This window comes from Zootoca vivipara, chromosome 10, assembly GCF_963506605.1.
Source record: "Zootoca vivipara chromosome 10, rZooViv1.1, whole genome shotgun sequence".
NCBI lineage: Eukaryota > Metazoa > Chordata > Lepidosauria > Squamata > Lacertidae > Zootoca > Zootoca vivipara.
The window spans coordinates 35,102,226-35,126,296 of NC_083285.1; the positions used below are offsets into that span (position 1 = coordinate 35,102,226).

The following is a 24,071-nucleotide window of genomic DNA, read 5'->3' on the forward strand; positions in this document are numbered from 1 at the left end:
AAAAAGGTCAGTTAGAGTTCTCGAGGCTATTAAAGATAATGTACCATGGCCATAACATTTGCGCCATCAGCTCTTGCACTGCTAATTTTAGCAAAGTATTGATTTGTCTGTTGAGAAAGGCACAGCACAAATTTTGGGGATCATGGCATCAGTTTTTATTTCTTTGTTTTAGATTTTATTTGTTTATTTATTATAAAATAGTATTATTTATTATAAACATCTTTTATTTTTATTTTAAAAATATTAGTCACAAGCTTTTCTTGCATGAAGAAACTTCTGAAGCTACCCATAAAATCTCAGCACAAACGTTACTCATTACTGTGTGTGTCTTTTTCAAAAACCAACACTACACTTTCTCGATTTTGTATTTTTGAACCTGTCAATTAATGTAGAGAAGAAGGCAGCAAGTGACATCGTGTGACCTTTATTTGGCACTGGATTTTCAGCTCGCTCAGTTCCAAGGAGGAAGAGAATCCCTGACCTTTCAAAACTGGCAAGAGAAAGTCATGCTAGAATCTTCATGGTAGTTTTGCATGTGTAGAGAAGCTTCCATGGGGGGGGGGAGAGATTTTTGGGAGAAGTGGGTGGGGAATAATCGAGAGCCATCTTTCCAATTGGGCTTAGTGGTGCGTTGTGCCAGGGCGCTGGCCTCTCAGGGGCACCCCAGCGAGTGGAGGAGCTGCGCAGTTTTGCCTGTGGCCTCCCCTTTCCCTGCACGCTCGCCAGCTGTGCCCCATCAACCATATGGCTGGCGGCCGTGCAGCTTGCCTCCCAAGCCTCCGTGGGGGGAGAGCGATGCCCACAGAGGCTTGGGAAAAGGTTGACAACTCTGGGAAACGGGATGGGGGGGCGCTGAAGGGATCTTTGCACCACGGAGCCATATATGCTTAAGACAGCCCTGGAATAATCAATCCTCTGCCTCAGATCTGAAATGGTAAGAAGACCTGTAACAGCTTCATCACGTCACTAGGGATGTTGCTTATGTAGGTGAGTGCAGCTTTCCCTGCCAAAATACTCACAAGGCAAGGGGAAATCGTCCAAAACATGTAAGGATTTGGAGGGAAATGCACTTTTGTTTATTTTTCATAACTAAATGTGTAGCTTTCTTCTTCCAAAAGATTGGGTCTCTGGTTACATTGTGTGTGTGTGTGTGTGTGTGTGTGTGTGTGTGTGTGTGTGTGTGTGTGTGTGTGTTTAAGAAAGGCACTTTTGAAATCTACACGTGGACCATGGTCAGAAATGACTTTGAGGGCAGACATCTAAATCCTGCTCATCAGAATGAACAGGAGAGCCCTCAAACTCAGCAGGATTGGCTTGCCACATTTTGAAGCATCATCTTATAAGGGTGGCAGTAAAAGTCCATTAAGGCCAGACTCTAAGGTTAAAAGGTAAAGGACCCCTGGACGGTTAAGTCCAGTCAAAGGCGACTATGGGGCGCGATGCTCATCTCGCTTTCAGGCCAAGAGAGCCGACCTTTGTCCAAAGACAGCTTTCTGGGTCATCTGGCCAGCATGACTAAACCACTTCTGGTGCAACAGAACACCGTGACAGAAACCAGACCACATGGAAATGTTGGTACCTATTTATTTACTTGCTTTCAAACTTCTAGGTTGGTAGGAGCTGGGACAGAGTGACGGGAGCTCACTCCGTTGTGGGGATTCAAACCACCGACCTTCTGATTGGCAAGCCCACGAGGCTTAGTGGTTTGGACCACAGCACCACCCACGTCCTTACGCCAGACTCTAACATTATGTAAGTGCAGCATAGTGGTACAAGAACAGACAGTTCTGGTTGCATCTCATATAGAATCATAGAATCATAGAGTTGGAAGAGACCACAAGGGCCATCCAGTCCAACCCCCTGCCAAGCAGGAAACACCATCAAAGCATTCTTGACATATGCCTGTCAAGCCTCTGCTTAAAGACCTCCAAAGAAGGAGACTCCACCACACTCCTTGGTAGCAAATTCCACTGCCGAACAGCTCTTACTGTCAGGAAGTTCTTCCTAATGTTTAGGTGGAATCTTCTTTCTTGAAGTTTGAATCCATTGCTCCGTGTCCGCTTCTCTGGAGCAGCAGAAAACAATCTTTCTCCCTCCTCCATATGACATCCTTTCATATATTTGAACATGGCTATCATATCACCCCTTAACCTTCTCTTCTCCAGGCTAAACATACCCGGCTCCCTAAGCCGTTCCTCATAGGGCATCGTTTCCAGGCCTTTGACCATTTTGGTTGCCCTCTTCTGGACACGTCCCAGCTTGTCAGTATCCTTCTTGAACTGTGGTGCCCAGAACTGGACACAGTACTCCAGGTGAAGTCTGACCAGAGCAGAATACAGTGGTACTATTACTTCCCTAGATCTAGATGCTATACTCCTATTGATGCAGCCCAGAATTGCATTGGCTGCTGCATCACACTGCTGACTCATGTCAAGTTTGTGGTCTACCAAGACGCCTAGATCCTTTTCACACGTACTGCTCTCAAGCCAGGTGTCTCCCATCCTGTATTTGTGCCTTTCATTTTTTTTGCCCAAGTATAGTACCTTACATTTCTCCTTGTTAAAATTCATCTTGTTTGCTTTGGCCCAGTTGTCTAATCTGTTAAGGTCATTTTGAAGTGTGATTCTGTCCTCTGGGGTATGACATTGGTGTCATCTGCAAACTTGCTCAGGATGCCCTCAAGCCCATCATCCAAGTCATTGATAAAGATGTTGAATAAGACTGGGCCCAAGACAGAACCCTGTAGCACCCCACTTGTCACTACTCTCCAGGATGAGGAGGAGCCATATGAAGAGCTGTCATCAGTGTAGTGTTGGCACCAACGCCCAGATCCCTGAGTGACAACATTTACGGTAGTATCTTTGTGCACAAATCGGAGAGAAGTGGGCATCAGGAGGAGTCCTGAGAAAGGGCAACTGAGGCCTTATGGCGAAGACGAAACAGTTGCCCAGCTGCTGACAGAATTTAGCTTGGAGCAAGCATTATGATCCTAAAATCATTATCTTCTGGCCAAAGTCATGCTTTGTTTATTAATTAAGGTGGTTTCTCTAATGTAAGAAAAAAAATTCCATGGAAAAGAACTTAGTTGAACCATCTGGCTCCTGTGTTTGTGTTGGTTAAACACATGCATGTAATAAGAGGGAGGAAGCCAATGAAGAATTTCATACTGGACTTAAGAAAGAGAACAAAAATAATTCATAGGACTACAAAGGAAACTTTGAAACTGAAATGCATGGCATATCCTCCATGTGCCCCAATTTTCTAGGGACATTGCTATTTCCCCTGCCAGCACTGCCACCACCGAGCTTGGGGAGGAGGATGAGCTGGTCTGTGTCCCAAATGGTGGCCATGGCAAGGGAAGTATCCTGTTGTGTAAGCAGATGTTTAAGCACACATACAGAAGGAGACAAGTAATTAATACCTTTTCAGCCCAGGAAGGAAGAAGAAGGGGGGGCAAAGGTGATAATGGAGGGGGTGGATTTCCAGGTTTCTGTGCCTGTGAGATGTGAGAAGACAGCCTCCCTGTATTGGAGATTTGAAGTCATTGGGCCAGAAAGGAGAGCTTTTTAAAGAGGCAGACATCAGATTCACAAATCCTTCACAAGCCACCTGATCTGGTTCTCAAGTGCTTTCACGGTTAATTGATCATGCTAGAAACTGTGTGTCTGAGAAGTCAAAGAAGTGTGTATCACAGTAGCTTTCAGAAGTAGATGTTTATTGCTGCAACGATGGGGGGTTGTAGAATTCCATGCAAGACACAGAACTGGGTTGATAAGCTAGGATATTATTTGAAAGTTTTCTTTAGAAACTTGGCAGGCTCTTCACCAACTCCTGGCCAGCTTTTTACTAACTACTGCATTATCTTTCAAAAATGGATAAACTTCCTAGAATTGTGTGAAGACTCTTTAAAAAACAGAACTCCATGCAGTCATGACATTTTTTAAAAAATAAAATGAACACACTCCGTTGCTTTACAAATTCAGTGTCCTTATAAAATTCTGGTCCTTTGTGTTACTTCATATTGGGTGTATGGAATTGAATTTTTGCAAGTGGGTTGTGCTTCATGGAGTTACAGTTTGTCCTCTTGATCCCAGGTTTTACCAATGCGGTGTCCTCCATTTATTTTGGACTACAACTCCCATCAGCCTCAGACAACATGGTTAATAGTCAAGGATGATGGGAGCTGCAGTCCAAAAATTTGTAGGGTACCACAATGGCTCCTCCTGCTTCAGTCTGTGCCTCCTTCTCCAGCTGTACAGATTTAACAGAGAATAACAGAGGGGAAAGAAGCAGGCTATATACCTGGAAAGGTATCATCATATGGATGCATGTGATAGTGGTGTAGTAAGCACTGAAAGCAGGGCTAGAAATGAAAGGAAGAGGTGGGGCAACCAGTGGGGAAAATTATCACCGTAAACACCTTTGTTATGGAATGGCACAGGAGCAAACCTAATTCAAGCAGAAAGCAAACACAGCATTTCTCACAAGGTGAAAAGTAAAACCTGCTCATTGTTTTTTCAGATGCCAATCACAGTCAAAATGGTATGTGCTGTGATTAATAGGAGTGAGCAGCAGCGTACTGTTACTTGTGAAGTTATAACAATTGCATTTCACACGGTAAAGGATTTTGCAACCCTATTTGTTGTTGTTTTTTAGTTTGCAAGATTAAAGTATTGCACAGTGTTCTATTTTGGCAGCAGCACGATTAGTACTCCTACTTCTAGAAAATATTGGTTAGAAATATATATCAGCAGCTTCTGCTTTTAAAACCAGGAAGGTTTATGTTAGTTGTGTGAGTTCTCAATAAAGGGAATGTTAATATTGACAGCTTCAGGAGTTTATCAGTTAAACCACAGTCCCAAAAGTTACACCCACTCCAAAAAGATACACACGATTGTCCATGCCTGCTTGGACATGTAGATATTAAGGAGCAGGCAACAGGAATCCACATTGGTCTTTGATTTCTTTGCTTGCTAACTAGCTAGCTAGCTTTTAAAAGCCATGGGGTTTTTTTGCACTTAAAAATGGTAATAAAAGTTGGAACAGCATACCATTTTACACTGGATCAAGTGCAGAGCTAAGGCAATGTGAACACAGATACACACTGAACAGAACTGTCCTCCTCATATGTTGGTGGTGTTCAACAAAACATGAAAATACAATAAAATAGAGAATATAATAAAACAGTACATCTTCCAATATTACTTTCTATAGAAGGCCAACACTTTTTCCCTGAATGTATGACAACCTGACGCAGCTAACTTACCCATTACATCCGCATAAGCAAAAGAAGCTGGATATTCAATAACTTTGTACAAAGCTGGTCTTGAATGTTTACTTGAATTTTGGTGAAACAAACTACTCATTGACTACTCCTGATTTATTGTGACTACTAAATAGAGCAAAGACTAGACTGTTAGCATATGACAATGTGGCATTTTTCTTTCCTTTTTATACTTCATTTTTAAACAAATCACATGAACCTAATAAACTTTAAATTAAATAGGCCCTTTAGGTTGGGCGAAAAGAAGAAAAAGAAAAAGAATGGTGCTTGAGGAGAGAATTCCAAGGAGAGGGAGCCTTAACTGAGTTGACTCTATTTCTAGTCCTCACTCTCCTTACATCTGAGGACAGGGCCATTCAGACAAGTTCCTCAAAAGGATGAACCTAGTACCTAGACTAGACGGATTCATGAAATGGGAACAAAAGGGGAATTTGCTTTGTAGAAGAGACAAGGGAACTCTCTGTGTCAGGGGTCAGCAAACTTTTTCAGCAGGAGGCCGGTCCAGTGTCCCTCAGACCTTGTGGGGGGCCGGACTATATTTTGAAAAAATATATGAACGCATTCCTATGCCCCACAAATAACCCAGAGATGCATTTTAAATAAAAGCACATATTCTACTCATGTAAAAACACCAGGCAGGCCCCACAAATAACCCAGAGATGCATTTTAAATAAAAGAACACATTCTACTCATGTAAAAACATGCTGATTCCCGGGCCATCCGCGGGCCAGATTTAGAAGGCGATTGGGCCGCATCTGGCCCCCGGGCCTTAGTTTGGGGACCCCTGCTCTGTGTTTTCATTGAAGCCAATGTTGAGTATGTGCTCAGGTTCTCAGGAAGTCAATGTTTCATTGTCTGATTTAGATGCTGCCACTCTCCATTTCCATTGATCTGACTTTTTCATTGTCCATACAGACCATATAGTCATTTCACTTTTCATGATGTACACAGAATCTGATTATGTGCAAACTGTCCACGACATTGCATACAAGAGGCAATGACTCTAAAGGAGTCACCTCCATCATTTTCTGAACTTGTTTTCAGTAAGCCTTGATTATGGCTTAGATCTAGGGAAGGATCAGCAGAAGGGTGGTGGTGGTGGAGGAAGGCAACAGCTTCCCAAGTCCCTCAAAAAGCCTCTCCTAAACTATACTGTGCAGGAGGAGGCTAAAACCAGAGGCACCTTCTGTGACCAGGATCCAGGCATAAACCTTGCTGAAACAACAACAACAATTTATTATTTACACCCTGCCCATCTGGGAACTGCCAGAAAGCCCTCCGCGCTGGACCTCAGTGTGGGGGCAGAATGATGGCGGGGGGGGGGGAATTCTCCTTCAGGTATACTGGGCCGAGGCCGTTTAGGGCTTTAAAGGTCAGTACCAACACTTTGAATTGTGCCCGGAAACGTACTGGGAGCCAATGTAGGTCTTTCAGGACCAGTGTTATGTGGTCTCAGCAACTACTAGTTGTAGTTTCTGGGTCACCTTCAAAGGTAGCCTCACGTAGAGCGCATTGCAGTAGTCCAAGTGGGAGATAACCAGAGCATGCACCACTCTGGCAAGACAGTCCACGGGCAGGTAGGGTCTCAGCCTGCGTACCAGATGGAGCTGGTAGACAGCTGCCCTGGACACAGAATTGACCTGCACCTCCATGGACAGCTGCAAGTCCAAAATCTCTCCCAGGCTGCGCACCTGGTCCTTCAGAGGCACAGTTACCCCATTCAGGACCAGGGAGTCCTCCACACCCACCCGCCCCGTCTCCCCAAAACAGTACTTCTGTCTTGTCAGGAGTCAACCTCAATCCGTTAGCTGCCATCCATCCTCCAACTGCCTCCAGACACTCACACAGGACCTTCACTGTCTTCACTGATTCCGATTTAAAAGAGAGGTAGAGCTGGGTATCATCTGCATACTGATAAACACCCAGCCAAAAACCCCTGATGATCTCTCTCCCACTGGCTTCATGTTAAAAAGCATGGGGGAGAGGACAGAACCCTGAGGCACCCCACAAGTGAGAGCCCAGGGGTCTGGACACTCATCCCCCACCACCACTTTCTGAACACAACCAGGAGGAAGGAGTGGAACCACTATATAACAGTGCCTCCAGCTCCCAGCTCAGGAAGACTTGGAATGGACTCTTGAAAATCTGGGCAGGGGCACCTTTTGTGAGCAGAGTTTCTGCTCATGGAAAGTGTTCTTTGCTCAGTCTTCGGTTAGCTTCTAGTGCCTGCTCAACCTCCTGCACCACTTTTTATCCCATTCCTGTTGGTCAGGAGAAGCCATGGGGCTAACAGGGTAAGGAGCAGTGGGAAAGCCCCTTTTTGCCAGTGCTTCTCTAGCATCAAGGCAATACAGTCAGTGTTGCAATGCAATGTTGCAATGCAATGTTGCAATGCACCAGTAAGCCATTACAGTAATTGAGGAAGTTATAGAACTCCAGGATGTTACTAATAGCAGTATACAAGGAAAAGCAAGAATGATGGTAACTTTTGCCAACCACCACAATGGAAGAGCAAGTAAACTATTCATACAGTCCACAGCTATTGAAAGCAATTAATAACACAGTTGCACTGCCATCATTCATCTATTTGTGTGTGTGTGTGTAAGAGCCAATACACATAATTTATGGGGACCTTTTACCAAGTTTCTTATTTTAATGAAAATCTGCAATCCACAACAAAGTCCCTCCCCTGTAGGGAGCAAACCAGTTTGAGGAGGGTGTGTTTGAGAAACAGCTGGAGGGAAAAGTAGGCATTTGTTCACCACCCACTTTCCCCCCCTCCCAATTTCAGCTTCCAGAGGCTACGTTTCATTTTATGAAAGTTACACAGAACTCTGTAAAATGTGCAAATTGGCACAAGCTCAAAAAAAAAAAAATGCAGGTTTTATACAAACTAGTTCATGATGATAGGAACATTTTGTTTTCATATTTGAAGACTGAAACGGACTGCCTAATATCCCATCCATCCATCCATCCATCCATCCATCCATCCATCCATCTCTGTTGACCTGCCATGGTCTACCTGACTTCTCCTTCCTCCTGTGTGTGAAAAATTCTACAAAAACAGTGGAAAATATGTGACCCCCTGGTCAGCGATTATGAGAGTCCTAAAACATCAGCTTCATATAACCAACATGTTTAATGAATGCATGAAGGGGTTAAGAGCATAGTGTAAGCTACCCCCCCCTGGTTTAACTAGGCCACACCCCCTCATCTTGGGAAGAAGGGTTACCCAACTCTTTGTTCTCTTTCTTCTACCATGTGAACCATATCAGTAAAGAGGTTTAAGCGGGATGCTCCAATCTTAGATTTTGTGGCTTTTTCGTGTTTCTATACAAAAAAGTTAGAAACATTTACCATTTCAGAACCTAAATTATACTGCCTATCTTTTCTTGCTGCTGTATGGAAAAGCACATGAATCTGACCTTTGAAGAGTTGAAGAGTAAAACATTTTTAACTTACTAAATATGTAGTCTCTTTCTATGCTAAGGGAAGTGGGGAACTTTGGAAGCAACTTAGTAGGGGGTATTTTAAAGGCCTAGCAGCTTAATATTTCCATGCTTTGCTTAGCTGAATGTTTTGTGATTTTAAATCTCTCCTGGGACTCTCTCACCAAATATTATTTGCCCCAAACCCAGATCTGGGCATCCAGGGAATTCCCCCTTTTTAATTATACCATATCTAGTATTTATACTTTTAACCAAGCCAAAAACGTACATTGTCATGTGACAGCCCCATATCGTAGTAGTGAGAAGATGAATCTGGCACCTTCACAACCCTGCCCTAAGATAAAACTATGGAGACAGTTCTATAGTTTTTAACAGACCATGTCGCATTCTGAAAGGTCAAATCTTTGGCAGACCCTTCATTTCAATGTTATGTTAAAGTAAGTAAACACAGTCAATAATTCATTTCTTTTGTAAAAAGAACAGATGAATAATGAAGGAAGCTTCTGTTTAAGAAGTGTGGGGAAATCATTTATTTACTATACTGTGATTTCATAGACATTTCATCAAGAAAAGGTTGAACAGCATTATTTTAATACGGAAAAAGGAAGCACTACAGGTTTTTCTTTCCCCCACAGGGAGAAATAAAAAAGGCCATAAAGAATTATGCAAGAGTCTTCTCAGGTAAACTCACTATTTAAATAACTTTTTTTTTAATCTCACAAAGGAGTTCAAAATCACGTACATGCCCCCTCTGTTTTATCCTCACAGCAGTTTTGAGGGGTAGACTGGGTTGAAAAAATGGTGACTGGCCCAAAGTCACCAAATTAGCTTCATGGCTGAGTTGGGATTTGATCCAAGGTCTCTAGGTCCATGTCCAAAGATTTCCATCCTCCCACTCCCCTCTTTGTTTTCAGTTTAACTGTGAATCTAAGCATTACATCACTGCTTAATTCTATCCTATGATTCTCTGTTGGGAACAACAACTGAAGCATGAACAGCTAATGATCTTAAAACAACAATAAAATCAGAAAAAGCAATCATAATGAAAAACAAAGACCTATCAATAAAATGCTACAGGGCATATGAATAACTAACCAGCAACAATTAACTAATACCATGATCTCATCTTATGTCAGACCACCAAAAATGTGCTCCAAAACAGCCATGCTTTTAGATACTTGCTAAAAGATAAAGCATTGTCTGTTCTGAATTCTGCTGTGGTTCGTATGAGTCCAGAAAAATCCTTATTCTCCAAGAGAACCTGGAGTAGTCCCAAACAGCCCACTCCATTATGCAGCTACAAAATTAGATACCAGTCTAGAATTGTTTATATCAGAGAATTACAGCTACTTTTACTTGGTCCCCTAAACTCCCATTTAAAAGCTGTCAAAAAGGAACTCAGCAAAAACTGGTTGGTTTTTACAAGCCATGATGATCAAGGGCAAGTCGGCTACCATTTTTACAATTTCCAAAAATCTTACCCCCATCTTGCCCAACAAAATGGCACAAGCAGAAACTTCAAATACAATCACACCTGGTCCTGCAAAAATGCCAGAATCTGAGTTGGGAGAAATAGGAACAATTGTATCTGTAAAATATCTAGGAAGCTGGGCACAGCAGTCCATTGGTAATTATTTACCCTTCGGGAAAACTGAATGTAATAAACCCTTTCCTATTTGGCAGAACTCAACAAGAGGATATTGATCAGATGCTATGGTGCCAGAGAAAAATAGATTTTTGCCATCATAGACTTTAGGATGTCCCCTAATTTAAACTCAGTGTATGCTCTGGCTAGCTCTCTTGCAACTTTATATCTTGGAGCTCCTGTGTTCAAGCCCAAAAGGCATCAGCCACATTCACACCATATATTAAAGCACTATGATCCCATTTTGAGCAGGCAGCATCATTTCTCCCAAAGAATTATTGGAGCTGTACTTAGTTAAAGGTGCTGAGAGTTGTGAAGAAGCCCCAATTTCCCCCACAGAGCTAAAATTCCCAGAGTTCCCCATGAAGAGTAATTGATTCTTAAACCACTCTGAGAATTGCAGCTGTGTGAGGGATCTCCTAAAACTTCTCAGCACCTTTAACAAAGTACAGTTCCCAGGATTCTTTGGGGAAAGTACTGTCTGTTCAAAATGGGATCGTAGTGCTTTAAGCGGTGTGAATGTGGCTGCCTTTGTTTTCTTGTCAACAGAGAAGCCATATGTGTGTGGTCATGTCCAAAGCTTAGTCCTGTTCAGCCATGCTCCTTCCATGCATTCTGTTGTGTGCAACTGCATTGAGCTGCACTCACAGAGCATCCCTCCAGTATTCGTATGTGTGGCTGAGCATACATAGATCAGGATGTGACCTGCAGGTGTACTCATCCCTCATGCTTAAGAAGAAAGCCTCAAGAAGAAAGGCATTGGGTTCTCCAAGGTAGTGATAACCCCAAATTCCCAAGGCATCCCCAAATCATTCTAAAAACCAAGTGGATTCGCAAGTCTCTGTGGGTGAAGCCTCATAGCTCCTATGCACAGAACGAGCTTTCCTCCTAATGCAAACAGAAACTTTAGCAACTTGCAGGAAAGGACATGGCTAAACTCCCTTTCCCCACCTACTGTGATCCTGGTAATCATCAGCCCAATCCACAGTGACTGCTATTTGCATTTTTAAAAAAACAAATCAATGTGCATGCCATGAAGGAGTCATTTAATGTTACATCTAGCTGAAGGTTACCAGATGTCCCCATTTCCCGGGGACAGCCCCTGGATTCACAAATCTGTCCCTGGACAAAATTTGTCCCCGGAATGTCCCCAGATTTCATTTAATGTCCCCAGATTTATATTTTAAGTGTTGTAGGTTTATTAGTAGGGAATGAATGTTGCGTGATTGGTTCAATGGCACAAGACACATCATATGGGGACTTCCGGTGAGGCAAAAAGGCAGGCGCCATGGCAGTGAGCAGCTCTTGAAGCCAGCAAGAGCCAACTGCACTATCAGGCTGGCTCCGGGCTGCTGAGACTGCCGCTGCCACTGCCACTGCCGAGGGGGAACCAGGGATGCCCGGCGTGTCAACTGGGGGAACTTTTTTCTATTTTTTTTGGGGGGGAAAATCTGGTAACCTTATTCTAGCTTGACCAGTAAAGCTGAAGTGTTTAGAACTATATCGTTCCTGTGGAGTAATGAATCATAGGGAGAAAGACTTGTGTAATACTTAAAAATCATGGCATAAGACCAAAATGTAGCCAAATCACTTGGATTCTGAAATGTACTTCCACAGGCTATGATGCTGTTACCCCAAGACACACCAGTATGTGCTGTGCAGCATTGTCATAAAATGTGATATCACACCAGGATTGCTCCCAAAATCTCTATACCACACTACGTAGATCGTTTCCCACAAAACTCATTGCTGATGATTACTTGCAAGGCTATGGTGGGGTTGGGTGAGCTACAGATGTTACAGTTCTGTCTTTAAGGCAACTATTAAAGTCGCATGAACCCTGTCCCCAAATGAGTTCAGAAACCCATGGGAAAGGGACAGGAAGGTTGTCTTCAGCTGGACCATGACTCATCTTTGTAACTTATTTCCGGCTATCATCAGCCTAGATATTGGCTGGAAATTAAGCAAAAGGACTATGGTCAAGTCTAAAGGGAGAAGGTTTGGGGAAGGGGGAAGGAAAGTAGGGGGCACAAGGACTTCTGGCAACTAAACCTACAGGGAGTAGTTTGAAAACGTGGTCTATGTCTGCTTGAGGCTCAGAAATGAAACAAATCTGTGGGTTGGGATTGGAGAGAAATTCAATTCAGGTCTCCTTTGAAACCGAACCTATTGAATTCACACTTTCTGAAACAATTATGAGAACCGAAACACATACATCCCTTGAATTTTGCACATCCCTTGAATTTTGCACTTACTGTGCAGTTTGTCAACCTTTGTTTACACAGGCACACAAAATGCAAATATGTTTTGAAATGAAGTGCTGCATCTGGTGGGCACGTGACGGAGAACTTGGCAAGCATCTCTCCATGCAGGACTGTTTAGATCCTTTCACACGCAGTTTGTTCCTCTGTTTTATGGGGACACAGTATTTTAGGATTCAAGACTTCCTTTCAAACAAGTCCAAATCCCAGTGATACCTCTTTGAAATCCTTGAAATATTGCTTGACCTTCACATTACTCATAAAAGAAAGCTTATGGAATTAGGCTCCCTTAACGCTTTTATGTTTTCTGTTCCTTCTTGCAGATTTTAGGGAGCTTATTGTTAATTGCTTTTAATACAATTCTAAACACTATAATGCCATCTCTACATTAAAGTAGTCCCCTACTGGGGAAAAGTTAAGCAACACAAGGATTTTATTTCCTTTGGATGACAGAGAACTCCCTGGAATTTTTTTTACTGCCTTTGTACTATTTGCCAATATTTGCTTGATTTACAGGTGGACACGCAAATGATGGCAGTCCTATAGCAGGCAGTGTATCTGTTCAGCTTGACTCAAACAATTCCAGAGAAGGTTAAAAAAAAAAGGTAAAGGACCCCTGGACGGTTAAGTCCAGTCAAAGGTGACTATGGGGTTGCGGCGCTCATCTTACTAGGGAGCCAGCATTTGTCCACAGACAGCTTTCTGGGTGGCCAGCATGACTAAACCACTTCTGGGGCAACGGAACACCATGACGGAAACGCCGTTTACCTTCCCACTGCAGCGGTACCTATTTATCTCCTTGCACTGGCGTGGTTTCAAAATGCTAGGTTGGCAGGAGCTGGAACAGAGCAATGGGAGCTCACCGTTATAGCACCCCCACTTTAGCTAAAGCTCTGGCTAAACTTTTGGCTCTCTCTCCCCAGATTTAAAAGCGCAAACTCTTTCCTTTGCTACATGCATACCTCAGCAGCACATTGTGGCCACAGATTCCACCTCTTGCAGATAGATTGATGAGGGGTAGGGAAATCTTCCAACTATTAGCTCCTCCTGAAAGAGTTTGTTGACTGTCCTGGATTATTAGCAGCTCAGCAGTGAAGAGAGCTGTAACAACACAGATTTAAATAGCACTGAACCATCTCTTGAGAGAAACCTTGTATAGATATGCCTCTATCTTAGTAAATACACTGTTTCTATTGGTACAAATATGGTGAAGGGTTTTATGTAAGTTGTTACAACCAGCAAAGCGAGAGAACACTGAACACTCTTATGAACTCTTATTTATGAATCAGTAGAGCCACAGGTTTATTCAATGCTGTAATATGTTCTTTAATAAATGGGCATGAGAGTGGCAAGTGGGTTTGGGTTTTTGACTCCTTTCCTTGACCCTACTTCTCCCTGAAGAGGAATTAGCCTTTAATAAGCTCCTGACTTCTAGGAGGATGTGTTCTGGAGTCTAGTACACTCTCTTAAGTCTGACAACCTCCTAAATTAAGATTCCCACCTCATGTGAGAATTTTCAGAAGATTTCCAGCCCATCTGGATTCTTATAAAATGTCAGTTAAGTTATCTTGATGATGCTCCATATCTCATAAATCCACTAATCTCTTACAATTCTTTCTGTCTTCATTTACAGCAAGCCATTTGGCTGATCAGCAAATAATTTACAGTGCAATCTTAATGGTAGGTACCCAGAAGGAAGTCCTATTGAATTCATTGGGGCTTACTCCCAGGTAAGCGAGGTTAGGATCGGAGCCTAAATGAAAGATCCTCCATGTAGAAAGGGGGGAAAGGGGGAGACAAATAAGCTGCCTTCCAATTTGCTCATCTAGCTGGCTTCATTCTTTTTTGAAGTAATTATTGACATTCTTTCAAATGAAAATATCATCATTTTAGTGATTTGTTAAGTCATCATCATCATCAAACCTTTATTGGCATCACATACAAACATTCAAAATAAATAGGCCAGTGCAACCTCGTCGCCATTTCAACAGTACAGTCACTTGCCAAAGGGAAGCGGGGCGGAGCAAGCGGGGGCGGGGGGCACTCCGCCCCGGGCACCGCCCTGGATGGGGTGTCACTCGGGGCCGCGCCCCTGCCCCCTGCCTCTGCAAGGCAGCCTCGGGAAACAAAAGGGGGAAAAAGATGCAGGCGCGGTCAAGCGATTGGGCACCACACAGGTGCCTGCTGGAAGGGGGGTGGCATTCCGGGCCACGCCCCCGCCCTGCGATGGGCGCCTGAGCCTGAACACTCCATTTAGAAGTCGCGAGGGCGTGATCCCCCTCTACCTAGCACGCATGTGCAGCGGGATGCTGCGCATGCATACAATGTAGAGGGGATCACCCCCCCGTGACTTCAAAACAGAGCCTAAATGAAGCGCCCAGGCTCCAGGCAGATAGCCCACTGGTGCGGCGGGCGCGCCGTGCCTGTGGGCTATCTATCTGGAGCCCTGATGCTCCATTTAGGCTCCGTTTAAAAGTCGTGGGGGGCGCGATCCCCCTCTACCTAGCACGCCCCGGGTGTCGCGGCACCTCGCTACGCCCCTGAAGGGAAGAAGAGGCAAGCAATCTATTTCACCTCTGTGGGTCTCCAGCAAGGTCAGGGTCCTGTAATGTACTGTGGTGGCAAAAAATCAAATAGAGGAACTTAGCTACTATCTTGGTGAGCTCCTGGTCTCTCCCCTGTAATAGGAAGCGCATGACCACTGTCTTTGGTTTCCATATTGGGATACATAGTTGGTCTAGGAATTGTTGGCAGAGATCATCATACATTTTACATTTAAGGACCATGTGAGCTAGAGTTTCCACCAGGTGGTCATCACATGGGCAGATCCTATCTCCTTCTGCCATACCCGTGAGGTTAGAAGGATTAGAATTGAACTTAGCCAGTGAGAAAGCCCTTCTTTCTTGCGGGTTAAACAAAAATTGTAGATAATTGAGGTTAAATTCTTGCGCCCAAGAGAGTCAAAAATCAAGAAGGGAACATGGGTTTTTCTGCAGCTGAAATTAGCTCCTGGCGCTCTATGTCCCACAGCCTAGTTTTTAACATGGCCTTGGCGATTGGAAAAGCCACAGCACCCATGAGATCCTCTGAAAGCCCAAGTTGTCGTATCTTTGTGCAAAACAGTTGTAGCCCTGGGGAAGGGAAGGAGTCAGACAGAACTTCACTAAGTAAAGTAGTGTCTGCCGAAAAGCAAATGTTTAGCTAGCATAAAAGAAAATTCGTCCAGGCAACTGTCTCTAGCTTATGTTGTCCTGGGACAGTGAAAATCTTAAATAGAAAGGCTGCCTGCACTCGTTCCACTCGTTCCACTGACTGGGTGAACCCTAACATCCAGATTGGAATTCCATAGAGTAGTTGAGCTCTAACTTTGGCATTAAAAACCTTAAGGGCAGAAGGGATGTGTTGGTTACCTCTTGTTACAAAGAAGCACATTATGGCCTGCATAGACAGCTTGCTGGCGTTTACCGCCACTGCGCAGTGTGAAGACCACCGGAGCCTGTGATGGAAAGTGATCCCCAAATAGTTGAATTCGCATACCTGCTGGATGTGTTTGCCACCAAAAACCCAACTTATAACTCTTACAAGAGTTCCCCAAAACCATTATTTTGCTTTTATCGAAGTTCATGCTCATTTTCATTCTAGACAGTCGATGCAGGCATTAGGCAAATGCTTTAAGTCAATTCTTGTCCATGAGAGCAGAATCATATCATCTGCATATAGGAGAATGGGAATTTTTTGATGCATTGAGTTTTGGGCTGTGAGCATCCACCAGTTTTAATAATGGGGCAAGGTCATTTAAGAAGAGTTTAAAAAGAGAGGGAGCAAGTACACAGCTCTGTTTCACACCTCGATTTATAACAACAGGGTCTGACACCTCGTCCCCTGGGATTATTCTTATACGACAGGTGTTATTTGTGTAAAGCTTTTTAATCAGGTAAAGTAACCTAGGATCGAGGCCCAATGACTCCAGTTTGGACCATAACAGTTATATATGTATCTGTCCACCATGGAGGGGCAGCAGCAAAATGTTAATGGATGTTACCACTAGTAGGAAGTTTTTTAGTCCCTTGTGGTGCTAAAAACCAGATAATTCTTTGCTCTATTATACAGCATTAGTGTTATGTTCCCAACAGCAATCAGTATTTCTGGCTGGCATTTCGGACAGATAGATTTCCTATCAATCACAGTTGTTTCTGAGGTGCACTATGAGCAATTTCCCTCTTACAAGAAAATAGTAAGTAAAGACTAAGTAACGTAGAACAGGGAAGACTAGGGAAGATAATGGAAACAGCTTTGCTTCAATAATGGGAAGCCATCTCAGGAATTGATTGTGACAGGACAGTCTGCTTCAGCTGTTTGTGAGAAGAGATACCTACCATCGATAAGGAAGAAGAAGATGAAGAGTGGAAAATAATTGCGACTGACTGAAGACAGAGCCAACACATTCGAGTTTATAATCCAATTTGCTGCTGGGAAAGAAATGCAAGGGAAACTGGCACTAAAGCAAAACATAAAATTAAACTGAATGCAAAATATAAAATTAAACTGAATGCAAAAAATGCAAAAAATGCAAAAAATATATATTTCCTCCTCCCCTAGTATTATGTTAAGTAACTGCATTACTGAAATGAGCAAAATATGTTACTTTCTCAATGTTCCTTATCATGTGGGATTACAATGGCCTGGTTCATGAGTCATGATAAGCCAAACTGTGATTTACCCGGACTGGACTGTGCAAACGTGAACTCCCAGAGAGGAGCTCACAGCTGCTTTGCCCCTTCCTGGTAAATTCTCTCTTCACCAACCACAAGTTGAAGCTGAGGTCCAGTAAGCCATAGTTTAATGTGACCTGCCAACTAGTTGTGAATGATGATATTTCAGATGGACCAGAGGGAGAGAATATCACTTATACATCTTCTCTTGGAAATTTGATGCCCTCCCAGTGGTGGCGTGGCACTGGTCCTCTTAGTTATTGTACCTTTCCTCAAATAGGAACATGTTGTGGGCTTTCACAAAGAGACTAATTTGTTGCTTCTGCTTCTTGGGGTCACTCTGAAAAAGACTATCAGCAGACAGGCCAAAGGAATTGGTTCTTTTTAAAACTGTTTTTAATACAAAGTTTTTGATGATACAGGAAAAAAACCCAAAGTGGGGTGGTGAAGAAAGAAAGAAAGAATAATAAAAACACAGGAGGAAAACCCACAACCACCAGCTAATTAATAACACAATAAACATCAATTCATCCATCTTAGTTTGCATACAGAGTGATATAAGCTATCCTAACATTTGAACAGGCATCTAGGCAAAGTTGGTGTTTATCAAAAGCATGTCTAAGTGTATTATGGGTGTTAAAGTCTTTGGACATTTGCATAATCAGTGGTGCTGATTCCAGGTGCTTAGAGACCATAACGGCCCATAAAGTCAATTTTTGTCATCCTCCCATTATTCCCCATGCAACGGGAATATAAGTGAAAAGTACAAGAAACCCCACAAATATCAAGGATTTCACCATGCAAAGTTAATACAGTGGTACTTGGTTCTCGAATGGCTTAGTTGTCAAACAAATTGGCTCCCAAAAGCCGCAAACCTTGAAGTAAGTGTTCTGGTTTGCAAACGTTTTTCAGAAGCCGAACGTCCAACGCTGCTTCCGCTTGAGTGCAGGAAGTTCCTGCAGCCAATTGGAAGCCGCACCTTGGTTTCGAATGGTTTCGGGAGTTGAACATACTCCCAGAATGGATTAAGTTTGAGAACCAAGGTACTACTGTATGGACAATGGCTTCTTACCATGGGCCTCACTGAGGCGTTTCGAGGATTACAGCTCCATGACCTATCTGAATGAGATGATCCCTTCCCATAGAGATGTTGAGGAGTCTACCTTACCTGAAATATAAAAGGAAGTCATTATTTATAGTTCATTGAAGACATTTAGTGCCACAGGGTGTGGACATAGCCTCTGGCTTTAAAAGATGTTGCACAAATTTGCCTACATCAAATCATCAGTGTGCTACTAAATACTAATGGTTTCTGAGCAGTGGTGGTAGTGGGAAACGATGGTAGGGGTCTTTATGGAGGCCTCTGGTGAGCACCTCTGTGAAGCAGGATCCTGGACTAGGTGGACCTTTGGTGTGATTCAACAGCGCTCATCTTATGAGCTTTATCTTATTATCTCATCATTTTGCCAGAACCATGTCCCTTTTGTGCTCTCCATTACAACAGAGTCTAGATTTATTAACATTGTTGTTTCAAGCTGTGGTTCCAATTCCTCAGAGAGCCCTGTCTTTTATCATGGGATCTTTCAAAACTCACAGGTTTTACATTTAATTTAAATGTTACTGCAGAATGATCTATTGCTCTTCCTCATTTCTTTTGGATACAGGTGAAGAACTGCTGGCTTTCATAAATCACCACACTTCTTAGAATTCAGCAATATTCACTCTCAAAGGTAAGTGTCCCTTAGCCTCTCCTTTCACATGTGAGAACAAAGAACTCTTAAACACCTGTGGATTTTCTTTGTGAGCGAGATTCATTAAATAAATGGCATTTTATTCAACTTTGCCAACAAAGTTGAATAGCTTCACAGTTATTGTTTCAATATGATTTGAGTTCTAATCTCACATTCAGACTCCATTTTGCTTTCTAGGTGGCTATATGTAACCTTACAGTTACCTGTGGCACACAGCACAAAATGCAGCCTTAGCATTAAACTGGGTGCCAGGATTTTTCTGTGTAATCATTTTATGAGCCGGTGCTACATTTCTAGGTTGAAAGACTCTGGGTAATTAGTTCTGACAATGGTGACAGAAGTGGCTCCTTAGCTTCAGCTTGGATTCAGTAGGAGGTTCAACTGCTAAAGAAGAGGACTATAGGTCTGTGGGAGAACATATGTTTTGAAGGCAGAAGCCCCTAATTCAAGTAGATCCTGTCTCCAGTCCTGGAGAGTGATTGATTATTTAATTTACACACCACTTAGCATATTTAAAATATGTCTGAGTGGTGTCCAAAAAACTGCAGCAGCAACGAACAACTTTAAAAAATTACCGTACATCAATACAAAGTTACTAATATATATCTATATCTATATCTATATCTAATCTATATCTATCTATCTAATCAATTACCAATTCATTTTTCTTCTGATACACCATCCCTCTCAGCTCATCTACAAAAGTCTCACAACTTAGAATGGTTCTGAAAACAGCAGACATCACCCCAGTCTTTCACTCTAGACTTGCTTTTTGTGGGCAGGCCCAAGGTGGATGCTATTCCCTCAGCTAGCCCGTAGCTGTATCCCACTCAGCTGTGCTCTCCGCACCCAGTTCCAGACGCAGTAGGTTTCTTGAGTTCTCCAGGAGGTCCAGAGGATGGGAACCCCCCTCCACTCATAGCTCTTTCTTCACCCTCTCCTGCCATTCAGTTTAGAGACAGTATACATGGCCAATATGCTAACACAGAAAGCTATAGCAGGTATCAACCCAAACTGGTGGTTTTGCACAAGCCAAATTCTTTTCCGCTTGTGCCACAGCACCGTTGGGTGCAAGCCGATGCAGAAGAAAAGTTTCTGAGTTGGTTCTCTGCTTTTAGCAAAAAAACAAAAACAAAAACTGAAAGGGCTTAAGTTATTGATTTGGTTCTCAAGGCCCTCCACAATACAAAGCAATTCATTCCATTTTTAAAATTGAAGGTAATGAAGTTCTTTGCAAATTAGGATAAACCTTCTTTTTATTTGAGCTTCAACATCAGGCATCCCCAAACTTCGGCCCTCCAGATGTTTTGGACTACAATTCCCATCTTCCCCGACTACTGGTACTGTTAGCTAGGGATCATGGGAGTTGTAGGCCAAAACATCTGGAGGGCTGCAGTTTCGGGATGTCTGTTCAAGATAGTTCAGCACTACACATACCGGTACTAGGGAGTAGGTCCCAATAAAAGGCAGCAAGGCTTACTTTGGAGTAAACATGTGTAGGGTTGTGCTGTGAAGCAATATTTCAGGCACCATTAAAGGTTCTGTATCATAAAAATAAATCAGATGTGCTTGGGAAGGCTCATGGAGTGTCAAGTTTAACCCAGTGATTGAAAACCAGCTCATTCATAACACTATTGCAATCGAGCATTTACATGAAAACACTGATGCACACATTCCCATAGAAAAGTGCTGATTGACAAAGAGACACATTAGCCTATAGTTGTATTCTGTTAACTGTAAGTTAGAGCTTGCTAGTTTTACCTGAGCAGGCTCTATGGTTGGGTGAGGAGATGGGAGAAGCCGAGCAAAAGAGACAGCAGGGTGGGCGGGAGAGGCTGAAAATGTGACTGAATGTGATGAATAAGGATCACCTTAATGATCACTAAAATCTATTCCTCATGCCTAAGAGGTATATAGGCTTTTTTCTTTAGCTGTTCATTGAGGGGAACACAAGTAATCATCCTTTAATTTTCAGGAGCTGGAGAAGAAGCACAAACACCTTGGTTCTTCCAGTTCCTTGCCAGCACTGCTAAATGAGGGGGATGGACAGCAACAAAGTCCTTTGACAGATGAAGGAAGCTGAAGAATGACCAGAGCTTGTTGCAAATGTCCCACATTACAAATTTGGAACCGCTGTTGTTTGTTTGCTTGTTTTTATCTCATGTTTCCTAGGAAACCATTTCCCACTGCCAAATAGACAGGGAGGCCTTCGTAAAGTTACAACTCTCTCTTAAAGGCTGCACTATCTGTAGATATTTTCTTTTTTTAAAGGAATTTAACCACCCACCCCTTCCTCCTGAAGGCTCCCAGAATAAAAGGGACACTGATAACAACAACAACAACAACAACAACAACAACAACAACAACAACAACAACAACAAGATTTATTTTAGAATGGCAGAACCAGCATAAAATCAGAATGAAAACCTAAAGGATTTCTTTAAGGTGAGAAAACCAAATAGTAGAAAACATGCAAGTTGGGTTCTTTAGTATTTTTAAACATTGATGGATTAGCTGTGACCCGAATGTGCACTGTCATGAATAAGAGCAGCTTTGCTTCCTTAAAGCTAGATGACACTATTGCTTTCTAGGGGTAAAGACAGATGTGTGTAGGGGCCTCCAGACTGTTACTGTTTTGTGGGAGTAATTTAAGCACATATCGGAAATGGGGTTTGTGCAGTCAAAGCAGATCAAAGCACTCTTGTCACCTTAGTGCAACAAATCTACTTGGGGAGGGGGGAGAGATTTTTTTGCAGTAAGGGCAAAGAAATGCACTGAAAAGTGTGGAATTAATGAATTACTAATGGGAAGACATATAAACACTCTGTAGGCAACTCAGTATGAATGTCCGTGGGTTGTATAGCCATCCCTCAAACAGATCAGAACTGTTGCTCAAAAAAAGGGGGGGTGCACACATATTCTAACCTCCATGTAAGCTTTGTGCGAGCAAATCAGGATGAATGATCAATAAACTGGTCATATGGAGCATTTACACTAATTTGAGCCCGCCTTCTCAACAGAACAGTCAAATGATCTTAACAGGATGCCATTCTGGTCTTGCTTCCTACTACAAGTGACAACCATTTTAAGCATATCCAGTTGACATGCGATTGCTGACACGTGGGTCCTTTTTGACCCAGAAGAGGGCAAAACAAGGGCAGAATAGGGCAGGGCATGATGTGCACTTATACATACTTATACGTGCTCCACTGACATGGACTAATATAACACAGTGTTGCATGTTATTTTCACTAATGTATACATTATTATACATACTTTCCCCTAGGCCATGCATTTTGGAACACAATACTTGGCTGGAGAATTGCATTGCAAAATTTGGAGATGTCTGAATTTTGAATGATGGGTATGTTCACTATAATTCAAATATATCATTGCTGAAAACAACCTAAAAAATTCTCTGGTATACCTGATGTGATCTCTTGGCAGCCATGCTACTTTAGTGCACGTCATGGAACCTTCAATAGCAGCAGAAATACTTGCAATTACGCTGAGATTGAGGTAAACATTGGATCAGTGTAAGTTTTGTACCCATTAGTCACAGAAACTGAGCACTTAAACCTGGAGCGTCATTGTTCCAGCATTGAATGTTACGTTATTTAATCCTTTGTACATCATTCAGAATTCTGCAGGATTCGTTGAGAGTCTGTGTACTCACTTGGCAATGTGCCTTGCTTTACATCCCGCTAGGAAAAGAATTTTTGATCCACATGTATGACAGAGTACTTTTTATTCATATGTTCATAAATCCCTTAAAACCTAGAGTCTCTAAGTAGTCATAAATTAAAGGTACTTTTAAAGCATTTGTATGGGGAAGTAGCTGTGTTTGGCTTGAGATTAACCAGAATTGTAAAAAGGAGCTTTGGCTAACAAAGCATATAATTCTGGAAAGAGTCTCAACTTGTCAGAAAGACCACAAATATGAAAAAGAAATGCTTGTACAATTAAGAGTTGTTCTTCTGAAATAATTCCTCTGTGTTTTAGCCAACAAAACTATTATTTGTCTGTATACTTTTGCTTTACAGGTGGTAAAAGGTAAAGGTAAAGAACCCCTGGACGGTTAAGTGCAGTCCAAGGTGACTATGGATTGCGGTGCTCATCTCACTTTCAGGCCAAGGGAGCTGGCATTTGTCCACAGACCGCTTTCCAGGTCATGTGGCCAGCATGACTAAACTGCTTCTGGCACAACGGAACACCGTGACAGAAACCAGAGTGCACGGAAATGCCGTCTACCTTTCCACTGTAGCGGTACCTATTTATCTACTTGCACTGGCATGCTTTTGAACTGCTAGGTTGGCAGGAGCTGGGACAAGGCAACAGGAGCTTGCCCCATTGCGGGGATTTGAACCACCAACCTTTTGAGCTGCCAGCCCAAGAGGCACAGTGGTTTAGATCACAGCGCCACCCGCATCCCAACAGGTGACTTTGATCCCAACTACCCACAGCACTTAAGAACAAACACAGATATATCTACGGTAACCCCATCACAGTTAAGGATCAGCCTTATAACAGTCTTCCTCCATTTTTATGTACTCAAATGTTCAATGTTGAAATGTGTGTGTGTTGGATTCATAGCTTTATCATTAGGTTGGCCTTATGATTAAGGGGAATTAATTTTATTGATTAGGACAGATCAGCCTTGGCCAGTCCAGTGTCCTCCAGATGTTTTGGAATACAACTCCCATCTGGAAGGTACACCACGTTGGTCAAGGCTGGGATAGATATTTACTTTTACTAATTTGAATACGGGTGATGTCCTATCAGACTCTTGTGAGAAGAAAGGCAGGCAGTGTATCTGAAGAAGTGTGCATGCACACGAAAGCTAATACCAAAATAAAAACTTAGTTGGTCTTTAAGGTGCTACTGAAGGAATTTTTTTATTTTGTTTCAACTCAGACCAACACGGCTACCTACCTGTAAAGGGATCTTTGAGTTCATAACTTCCTTACTA

At 42.7% G+C, this 24,071-nt stretch overlaps 1 long non-coding RNA gene across 1 annotated transcript; it reads left to right on the forward strand.

The window, feature by feature from the left end:
* The first annotated feature begins 21,343 nt into the window (after positions 1-21,343).
* On the forward strand, positions 21,344-23,180 carry LOC132592756 (uncharacterized). The gene is made up of 3 exons (XR_009558268.1): positions 21,344-21,547; positions 22,389-22,466; positions 23,146-23,180. It is a non-coding gene; the product is annotated as an uncharacterized LOC132592756 (long non-coding RNA).
* The last annotated feature ends 891 nt before the right edge of the window (positions 23,181-24,071 follow it).